General features: G+C 44.3%; 1 protein-coding gene across 5 annotated transcripts in view; it reads left to right on the top strand.

Annotated features, from left to right (window-relative positions):
- Positions 1-233: 233 nt before the first annotated feature.
- Positions 234-11,185, top strand: part of LOC138803431 (CMP-N-acetylneuraminate-beta-1,4-galactoside alpha-2,3-sialyltransferase) — a 179,641-nt gene continuing 168,689 nt past the window's right edge. For 2 of the 5 annotated variants that reach the window (XM_069987432.1, XM_069987428.1), the window contains exon 1: positions 235-414. The gene's annotated coding sequence lies outside the window, so the exon portion shown is untranslated. Of the gene's footprint in view, positions 415-817; positions 836-7,627; positions 7,649-11,185 lie in introns of those variants that run through there. The other 3 variants (XM_069987433.1, XM_069987431.1, XM_069987430.1) reach the window with 3 other exon arrangements.

Here is an 11,185-nt window from a genome sequence, read left to right as displayed (position 1 = left end):
CGCCGCGCAACTTCGGCAGCTGGTCCGGGCAACGGGCCGGCGGGCGGGTGGGCCGAGCACACCGGCGCCCTCGTGCCTATTGGGCCTTTCCGGCTTGTGTCCGCCCCCTCCTTGCGGCGCAGCTTACTATTGGTCAACTCTGCGCCCCGCCCGGATCCAGAGCGCCCATTGGCTACGGGTGCCCGACCCCCAGTGAGGGTGCTGAGGCGGATTGGTGGTCTTACAGTCTTGGGTCGCGGCTGCGAGCCCCGCCCTCCGCTGCGTCCCCACTATGGCGGCGTCCATGCAGCCCACCGCGTCGTGGGCGCCCGCCGGGGTCCCCCGCGGCTGTCGCCGCCGCCTTCGCCGTCGCCTCCGTCTTCCCGCCCCGCGTGGGGCTGGGCGCCGTCTGCCCCTGCTTCCCTCTCCGCTGCGGTAAGGGCCTGTGGTGTGCGTTGCGGGTCGCGGTAGCGGCCGCAGCTAACGGTCTCGGCTCGTCCCTCTCCCTGGCTGCGGTCCCGGGCGGGACGCCGAGTCCGCGAGCTCCTGCTGGGGAAGGAGGTGTGGGGCACAGCCCGGTGGTCCCTCAGGCTGGAAGCCTGGCTCCTGAGCCACCCCCTGCGTGGGGGCTGCCGGCCCGAAGGCAAGGCCGCTCCGAGGCGGGCCGCGCGGTCCGAGGTCCCTAGCCTGCGGGACCCCAACGCGCTGCGACCCTTGGCGAGGAGGAAGGACGCGACCTTTCGGAAAAAGGAAGGGAAAGTCCAGGGAGAACCTGGAAGGGACCAGCCTCGCTTGGGTAGCGGTTGTCATTGCTTATAGTCCTCGCTGACAGACCTGGGTCAATTTGATTGGCAAAGTACTTACTCTTGTTTCCTTTCCGCCTGGCACTTTCTCCTATTGTCTTCTCGTTGATCGTGTTTGCAAGAGAAAATATATTAGAGAGGAGAACAGGTTTGGTTAGGGAGAGTTTCTCTATGTTGATTTCCCTTTTACAACTTTGCCTTTTTTTTTTATTAACCTCAATAAACCTCTTTTTTGTTTGTTTCTCTCACATTGGAAGAGGAAACAGTATTGTAATTAAATGGAAGAACAGAGAAGGCAGCTGCCATCCAGAAAGTAAAGAGTATTTAACCCACCATTCTGTAATATACTTTGAATTATCTTTACTACAGCTAGTTGGATATGAAGGTTGAAAACCACTAATTGGGTTATTGAAAGCTAATAGACGTCATGACATTTTAGGTTGTTTGCTGTATCTTTAAGTCAACAGGATTGAAAGGAAAGGAGAAAGAAATTATCACCAGATGGTAGTTTCAAATAATCTCTTAGGATATTTTGCAATTTTAACTTACTTTTCTCCAGTTCACAAATATAACGTGTATAGTAAGTTACTAATGGTGAAACAAGAACACCCATGTTCTTAGACAATAATTGGTTTGCTCAATCTGTCAAGTATGAGCTAAGTGTTGGCTGTAGGAAACTCCCACATTTCAGGTATGAAACTTTTTCTCATGGGCTTATAGTTGGGGTAATAAAGCACACACAAAAATGACTATAGAACTCCAAGACTGTAGTATTGTTAGGAAATCAGGAAAAGAACAAACACCTGTGTTTGAGGAAGGGTTCGCAGGGGAGCTGATGTTTGAGTTGGGCCATGAAGATAGGCCTGGCAGGGAGAAGGGAAGAGAATGGAACAGGGCGTGAGGATGGTAAGGGTGATTCCAGTGGGTTCTTATTGGAAAACATGAGAGATGTTTGTAGAAAAGGTTGGTTGATGGCATCAAATGGGGAGATGTCTTATATGGAGCAAAGGATACGCAAGTAGTGTAGTACTATGCTTCCTTGAAGTGTAACTAGAGCTATCACCAAAGAAACATAATAACACCTCTTTGACTGTTGTCACTTTTCTGGTTAATTTCAGTGATTTGGATTAATAATTCTCAGTCACCACAGAGCTGCATTTCAAGTTGTTTCTTGCCTTCTTTTCCTTCCCTTGTGTTCAATTGGTTGCAGGTGTTGATGATTCTCAGGTTTTGGTGCCTACTTCCTTCACTTCTTAATGTCACAGGGGATTTGTGGGCATTAATATTCCTCCCCCCCCCCCTTTTTTTTTGGGTCCGGTCATGGGGCCTGAACTCTGGGCCTGGATGCTGTCCCTCAGCTCTTCAGCTCAAGGCTAGCGCTCTACCACTTGAGCCACAGCGCCACTTCTGGCTTTTTTCTTTTTGCTTATGGTGGTGCTGAGGAATCGAACCCAGGTCCTTGAGCATGCAAGGCAAGCGCTCTACCACTGAGCCACCTTCCCAGCCCATCCCTCCCCCTTTTTTTTTAATCCCAGAAACTCCCTAACATTTTTTTTTCTTTCTTCTGTCTTATGTATACTACCACACTTACCTTCAGTAGCTCTTCCCTGTTCGTTAGTTTGACGCAGGCCAGCCTGGCATAAGCAGTATGAGCAAATACATTTATTGCTATATCCTTATATTTTATTGTGTTTCCCAGGTCAATACTTGATTTTTGTGCTTTGTATTTTGAACTCAGTGTCTTTATTCATGTTGACTTTTTCTTTTCTTTTCTTTTTTTTTTTTTTGTCGGTCATGGGGCTTGAACTCTGGGCTTGGGCGCTGTCCCTGAGCTCTTCAGCTCAAGGCTAGTGCTCTACCGCTTGAGCCACAGCACTACTTCCTCTTTTTTTTTGTCGGTTGTGGGGCTTGAACTCTGGGCCTGGGCGCTGTCCCTAGCTCTTCAGCTCAAGGCTAGTGCTCTACCACTTGAGCCACAGCACCACTTCCAGTTTTTTCTGCTTATGTGGTACTGAGGAATCAAATCGAGGGCCTCATGCATGCAAGGCAAGCACTCTACCACTGAGCCACCTTCCCAGCCCCATGTTGACTTTTTCTATCTTACATGATCCCCTTGAGTCTCTAATGACTGTTATTACTTAAATTTTAGGGCCATTGATGGAACTTCTTTTAAACCACTATAACTAGAGTCTGCTCTCCCCTTTATTTGTCTGATTGTTTTAGTCAGTCATGGGGCTTGAACTCAGGGCCTGATCACTGTCCCTGAGCTCTTTTGTTCAAAGCTAGCACTCTTCCACTTTGAGCTACAGTATCACTTCTGGTTTTCTGGTGGTTAATTGGAGATAAATGTCTCATGGATTTTCTGCCCAGACTGGCTTTGAACTGTGATCCTCAGATCTCATCTTCCTGAGTAGCTAGGATTACAGGCATGAGCCACCAGCACCCAACTTTGCTCTTTCCTTTTTGAGATAAGGTCATGCTGGCCATGCTGAGATAAAGTCTAGGCTGGCCTTGAACTCAAGATAAAGTGCCCTCTAAATCCCCTAGCTCTGGAGTTACAGATGTGTACCACCATGCCTACTTTAGAGTTTGTCTTCTTGCATAAGTGCCTTAATCTCTTTTCTGTGCATAGCATATGACTCAAGTTTCTTCAGGACATAAACTGCCTTCTCTCGGTTTGACATAGTACTTTATAGTAGGTACTTGACAAGTATATTTTATATCAAAAATAGCTTCAGACTAAGATTGATGTGAAGAAAGTCCTTTGTGCAAACAAAATGCCATAAATATGAAAATAAAGTTTTCTACATAAGAGAATCTCTTCTAGAGAAATCTGCTATATTGGCCTTGATAATTTTGATTAAGCTACATTTGCACAAACTGTAAGTGGCTTAACAGAGATTAAATTGACTTCCCATTTATGCTTCAAGAGTACATAGGGAGGGTTGGGAATGTGGCTTAGTGATAGAGTGCTTGTCTAGCATGCACGAAGCCCTGAGTTTGATACCTTAGTACCACATGTGCAGAAAAAGCTGGAAGTGGCTCAAGTGGTAGAGTACTAGCCTTGAACAAAAGAAGTTCAGGGACAGTGCCCAGGCCATGAGTTCAAGTCCCAGGACTGGCAAAAAAAAAAAAAAAAAAGTACATAGGGAGCTCTGTTCCTCACAGTCACTCAGGGAGAGAGCCATATGGGAAATTAAGTTGGTGTTCCAGTGGACTCTGGCTATCTGTCTCAATGTGGCACAGGCCACATTTAACTTTATTTATTTATTTATTTATTTATTTTTGCCGGTCATGGGGCCTGAACTCTGGGCCTGGGCGCTGTCCCTCAGCTCTTCAGCTCAAGGCTAGCGCTCTACCACTGGAGCCACAGCGCCACTACTGGCTTTTTCTGTTTATGTGGTGCTGAGGAATCGAACCCAGGGCCTCATGCTTGCAAGGCATGCACTCTACCGCTGAGCTACCTTCCCAGCCCCACATTTAACTTTAAAGCAAGATAGAGAATTGTATTAGCATATGTCTTGCAAAGAACCAAAATTATTTGGTGAACATTACTAATGACTAACGTCTTCTGTGGGTGTCATGATTCACTGAAGATTAGAGATAGTAACTCATATGGTCTTCTAAAACAAGTGCATTGACAAAAGTAAGAAAGAATAGTTCTAACTAGGCATATAAGGGTGGATTCAGAGTCAGAACTCAGAAGCACTTATTTTAAATGTAAATAGGTTAAGGCCAATAATACAGGGCAGTATATCATATTCCAATTTTGACAGTCACTTCTGAGGGTATTACTGTTTTACAGCATTCTTAATAGTGCACATAGTAATAGTCTTGAGGTCCGAAAAATACAAAGGTTAAGTAAGCTGAGTGTGTGGCTTATGTCTGTAATTATAGCACTTGGGTGGTAAAGGCAGCAGGATTGAAGAGTTTGAGGCTAATCTGGACTATGTAGAAAGTTTCAGGCCATGGGCTGAGAAGGTGGCTCAGTGGTAGAGCACTTGCCTTGCATGCCTGAGGTCCTGGGTTCGATTCCTCAGCACCACATAAGCAAAAAGAGAAAAGCAAGAAGTGGCGCTGTGGCTCAAGTGGTAGAGTGCTAGCCTTGATCTGAAGAGCTGAGAGACAGCGCCTAGGCCCGGAGTTCAGGCCCCACGACCGGACCAAAACAAAACAAAACAAAAAAAAGTCTAGGCCAGCCTAGACTATATAAAAAAAATAATGATCTCTGCAGGCACTGGTAGCTTATGACTGTAACCCTAGCTACTTAAAAGACAGATCTGAGGATCATAGTTCAAAGCCAGCCTGGGCAGGAAAGTCCAAGAGACTTTTATCTCCAATTAAACATCAAAAAGCTGGAAGTGGAGTTGTGGCTCAAGTGGTAAAACATCTGCTTTGAGTGGAAAAGCTAAGGGACAGCTCGTAGGCCCCAAGTTCAAGCCCCGCCCCCAGTACCAGTATGCTCTCACACACACGGATTAGACTAGCAAACTAATATTTGAGGAGATTTTACTTTTGAAAAATATAGAAGCAGGGCTGGGAAGGTGGCTCAGTGGTAGAGCGCTTGCCTTGCATGCCTGAGACCCTGGGTTCGATTCCTCAGCACCACATAAGCAAAAAGAAAAAAGCCGAGCCGGGCGCTGGTGGCTCATGCCTGTAATCCTAGCTACTCAGGAGGCTGAGATCTGAGGATCGCGGTTCAAAGCCAGCCCGGGCAGAAGAGGCCGTGAGACTCCTATCTCCAATAAACCACCAGAAAACCGGAAGTGGCGCTGTAGCTCAAGTGGTAGAGCGCTCGCCTTGAGCTGAAGAGCTGAGGGACAGCGCCCAGGCCCAGAGTTCAAGCCCCACGACCGACAAAAAAAAAAAAAAAAAAAAAAAAAAAAAAAGAAAAAAGCCGGAAGTGGTGCTGTGGCTCAAGTGGTAGAGCGCTAGCCTTGACCTGAGGGACAGTGCCCAGGCCCAGGATTCAGGCCCCACGACCCCCCCCCCCAAAAAAAAAAAAAGAAAAAGAAAAGAAAAAATATAGAAGCAAAGTGCTGCTGGTTCAGGAAATAAAATATCTGTATTTCTATCTTGGCTCTGTCACTAACTGGCTGGCTGACCTTTGAGCAAGTGTGGTTTTTTGAAGGAGTTTGGGAGGAAGTTCAGTGGATTGGGGCCAGGGCTTTTTGCAAGTCCTGTATCGGAGTCCAAGTTTCTTTTTTCTTTTTCTTTTTTCTTTTGGTCGGTTGTGGGGCTTGAACTCTGGGCCTGGACACTGTTCCTTAGCTCTTCAGCTCAAGGTGAGTGCTCTACCACTTGAGCCACAGTGCCACTTTTGTTTTTTGGTGGTTAATTGGAGATAAGAGTCTCACAGACTTTCCTGCCTGGGCTGGCTTTGAACTGTGATCCTCAGATCTCAGCCTCCTGAGTATCTAGGATTACAGTTGAGCCACCAGTGCCTGGCCCAAGTTTCTTATTCTTGAGCCCAAGTTTCCTTATCAAAGAAAAATGGGAAAAGTGGTGAAGGAAAATCTCCCAGATTTCCCTCCCTTTTTCACCCTTTCTTGCACAGCATTCCTGCTGTACCTTTTAAAATATTCACAGTTAAGTTGTATACATGCCTTATTACCCATTGCTTATACTAACCACTCATATATATATATATTTTTTTGGTTGGGTCATGGGGCCTGGGCACTGTCCCTCAGCTCTTCAGCTCAAGGCTAGCGCTCTACCACTTGAGCCACAGCGCCACTTCCGGCTTTTTTCTTTTTGCTTATGTGGTGCTGAGGAATCGAACTCAAGGCCTCAGGCATGCAAGACAAGCGCTTTAACCACTGAGCCACCTTCCCAGCCCACCACTCATATTTTTGAACAAAGGGCTCAGTGTCAGGCTCTGTGTATTGTGACACTATGCACTAAGACACTAAGAGCCAAGAGCTAAGTGTCTGGCATCAGACACATACTTGTAATCTGCTAAGACCTGAAGAAAGTAAACCAGCAGTTATAATACTGTAAAACCTCTGTTTTACAGTTCCAAAATTTCCTGGGGAAAGATGTCCAAGTCCTTTATGTAAAATATGGTAATGTTTTCATACAAGCTACATATAATCTTCCTTATATAAATGTTATTCTCTGTTCTTTAAAGAATAGTGTTAAAAAAAAAAAATCTGTATAGCCTGGCGTGGTGGCTTACACCTGTAATCCTAGCTACTCAGAAGGCTGAGATCTGAGGATCACGGTTCAAAGCCAACCCGGGCAGGAAAAGCCGTGAGAGCCTTATCTCCAATAAACCACTTAAAAAATGGAAGTGGCACTGTGACTCAAGAGGTAGAGTGCTAGCTTTGAGCTGAAGAGCTGAGAGACAGCGCCCAAGGCCCAGAGTTTAAGCGCCACAACCACCACCACTAACAAAAAGCCTATACATATTTAGTACAAAAGCATTTTTTTCAAATATTTTCCACCTGTAGCTAGTAGAATACAGAGCTGCAGATATGAAGGACTGATGACCTTATAAAGAAGGGAGTGACTTAGGGTCTTGTGGGATTTCCTAAAAGTGGCATGTGTCACATTGGGAATATAAATAATAGTTTTCTAGAGAAGTTCACAGCTAACCTATCTTGAAGAACCAGCAGTTATTAGATGGGTGGATGTGGGTTTAAGAGGCTTTTCATACAGGAAGCAATGTGTGTCAGGGCTTAGAAACACAAGAGTGTGGGTATATCCTGAGATCACTTGTTTGGCAGAAGTACACAGTAATTTTGGGCACAGTATGAGAGTGAGGCTGAAAAAGTCGATTAAGAACAGATTGAGAAGGGCTTTGTAAGTTGGGGAGTTACAAACTTTATGCTGAAGGTGATTAGGGACCACTGAAGGATCTGAAGGTAGGAAATGACCTTATCAGCTTTGTCTTTTAAAAAGGGAGGGTCATTTTGTGGGATGAGGTTGAGTGGTGAATATCCTATTTTCCTGACATGGGAAGTTCTGAGGTTTGCAACCATAGTATCATGTCTGCTACAGAGAGCTATAAAATATTTATGAGAGATTAGAATCTGGTGAGACTGGAGAGAAGGATACAGTCAGGCTTGTGCAGTAAGATGAGGGGTGGATGTTTCTTGCCCAAGTATAGACAAGAGTCAGTCACTAGACAAGATTTTTAGTAGTTAGCTTGGCCATATGACCTTGGGTAGGCTATAAAATCTCTTTTGCCTTCTTGCTTTTCAAATTCAAAAAATGGGCATAAAAAGTCCTTCCTTAACAAGGTTGTTCTGGGAAATTAGATGTAAAAAGCCTGGTTCTGTGCTGTTAGATAAAGAACTTCTTTTTTTTTTTTTTTTTGGTCAGTTATGGGGCTTGAACTCTGGGCCTGAGCTCTGTCCTTCAGCTCTTCAGCTCAAGGCTAGTGCTCTACCACTTGAGCTACAGTGCCACTTCTGGTTTTCTGGGTTTATTGGAGATAAGAGTCTCATGGATGTGCCTGCCCAGGCTGGCTTTGAACCAGGCTGGCTTTGAACCGCGATCTTCAGATCTCAGACCCCTGAGTATGAGCCACTGGTGCCCGGCCAGATAAAGAACTTCTTAAAATAAAAAATAATGATTTTTGCACTTGGGAGCTGGTGGTTCATGTCTGGAATCTTAGCCACTTAGGAGGCTGAGACCTTGAGGATTGTGACTCAAAAGCTCCCTAGAGAATCCATCTTCATTTAACCAACAAAAATCCAGGCTGGAGTATGCCTTAAGTGATAGAGCACCAGCTGTGAGCAAGCAAGCTGAACTCTGTATCAGAGATTTTTTTCCCCTAAAGCTTAGTGTATCATTAGCCTTAAACCTAAAGTAACCACTGCCTATTTTTGCTTTTTATTTATACCTTCTAAATGATTGATACTGCTGCTGGGAGTGTTCATCACAGGGAATTATTCTGAGATCAAGAAGGGAGAATTAAGGGCTGGGAATGTGGCTTAGTGGTAGAGTGCTTGCCTAGCATGCATGAAGCCCTGGGTTCCATTCCTCAGTACCACATACACAGAAAAAGCCAGAAGTGGTGCTGTGGTTCAAGTGGTAGAGTGCTAGCTTTGAGCAAAACAAGCTCAGGGACTGTGCCCAGGTCCTGAGTTCAAGCCCCAGGATTGGCAAAAAAAAAAAAAAAAAAAAAGAAGAAGGGAGAATTGAGATGCATTTCATATCAATTAAAACAGTATTAATGCAGCAGTTTATATATGTCTATCCACTATTCCCAGTCTTGTTCAGAGGTGACATAAGCGCACATGCACACTTTCTTGCCACTAATGTTACTATAATACGTTCATGGCTTGGACTACTAAAACACTTGGCTTTTTTTTTTTTTTAAGTCAATTAAAAAAAAAAAAGATTAGGGGGTCAGTTGAGATTTGTTTCCTGTTACATTCCTCCCTGGTCATCTTGGCTTGACGTAATGACCAGAGTTGCTTTCCCCTGAACTGTAGAATTTAATTTACGTTATTCTTATTGAATGCAATCTGTTGTTTCCTTTTTCCTTGATGTCAGTTTTTCCTGCAAAATAATTGAAAGACAGCATGTTAATTAATATGCCTTTAACAGGACTTTATACCATGAAAACCTTCTGTTTGGACTATGTTAAGCAAGTTAGGAAATTTAAAAAAAAATTTTGGGGGGGATTATCAGGCACTTTTTTACTTGAGCCATTCTTCTCAACCCCCTAGTTGAGAAATTCTGTAATTAAGCTTTTAAAGTAGATGGTGGTGATTCTCAGATTCTTTTGACTTCTGGATCCATTTAAACATTAAAAATGACTAGATCTGATCTTTATGAACTTTTTTTCTTTTTCTTTTGTACTATTATTGGGGCTTGAAGGACTTGTGCTCTTGCTTGACTTTTTCACTCACAGTTGGAGCTCTACCGTTTGAGCCACATTTGCAGTTAAATTTTTTTGCTAAGCTCTCAGATTTGTCTGCCTAGGCTATCTTTAAACCACAATCCTCACATTTTAACCTCCTGATGACCTGAATAACAGTCCTGAGCACCTGACCTTGATTTTAATAAACTTAACCACATTGATGTTGTTTTGTTCCACATAAGCCTCAGCCAGGGAAGTTGTGAGTGGTGGCACCACCCACTGCTCTCAGTACTTGGAGCTTTTTCCTGAGCCGCCTTTGTCAGAGGTGGCTTCTTCTCTCCCCCCCTTCTCCTCCCCCCCCCTTTTTTTTTTGCCAGTCCTGGGGGCTTAAACTCAGGGCCTAGACACTGTCCCTGAGCTTCTTTTGCTCAAGACTACCAATCTACCACTTGAGCCACAATGCCACTTTCAGCTTTTTCTGTTTCTGTGGTACTGAGGAATCAAACCCAGGCTTTATACATGGTAGGCAAACACTCTACCACTAAGCCACATTCCCAGCCCATGCCAAAGGCTTCTGATAGAGGGACTGTATGTTATGGAAATTCAAGATTGGACAAGCTTATAAATGAAGGTTTCAATATTTTCTTTCAATACTCTGGTGAATCACTGGGAGATGTCAGTCCTATTTGAAGATAGATGGCCTGGACTACTAAAATGGCATCATCTTGCTCTTGGTTCAGCCCTGTCCTCTCTGTCTTTCAGTTTGCCACTTAAGCATTCTTTCTGAAATACAGATCTCAATTGTTCATCCACTTAATCCTTACTGTGTTTCTCTACTATTAGTGGTATAAAGCTCAGACTGCTTAGGAATAAGGCTTCTCCTGGCCTTTATGACTTCAGCTTCCCAATCAGTTTAATTCAGACTTTCCTGAATCTTAGAGTTACTAATTACCATCATTTTGTAATGTCTGAACCTCATTTATCCTTTAAGCGTGTACATCACTGCTGCTGTGGGCAGGTACCTTGTGTTCCTGCCCTTTTACTCAAGCATATAATAATGGCTTTTACTGCACTGATAAGACAGCTTAACTTTTAGCATAGCTCCAACATCCTTATTCTGCAGTAGTGGAACATGTTTTTTTCTATTATATTTTTTCCTTGCTTTTTCCCTTACAATATGAACAAACAATATGGAACCACTACATAGACTGAAGACATAACTCTCAGACAGAATAGCAATGAAAGTCTATTCTAATGATGGCCTTTACATGATTCTAATGTGCTATGCTGCATTTACAAGAAAGGAGAACTATGATAACATCAATAATTAAGCTGGGCACCAGTGGCTCACGCCTGTAATCATAGTTACTCAGGAGGCTGAGATCTGAGGATCGAGGTTAAAAGCCAGCCCGGGCAGGAAAGTCTGTGAGACTCTTATCTCCAATAAACCACTAGGAAACCGGGAGTGGCACTGTGGCTCAAGCAGTAGAGCGCTCGCCTTGAGCTGAAGAGTGTAGGGACAGTGACCAAGCCCAGAGTTCAAGCCCCACAACTGACACACACAAAAAATAAAATCAATAATTAAAAA

This window comes from Dipodomys merriami, unplaced genomic scaffold, assembly GCF_024711535.1.
Source record: "Dipodomys merriami isolate MVZ:Mamm:240054 unplaced genomic scaffold, mDipMer1.0.p SCAF_34, whole genome shotgun sequence".
Taxonomy (NCBI): domain Eukaryota; kingdom Metazoa; phylum Chordata; class Mammalia; order Rodentia; family Heteromyidae; genus Dipodomys; species Dipodomys merriami.
This window is presented reverse-complemented; position numbering and strand designations above follow the sequence as displayed.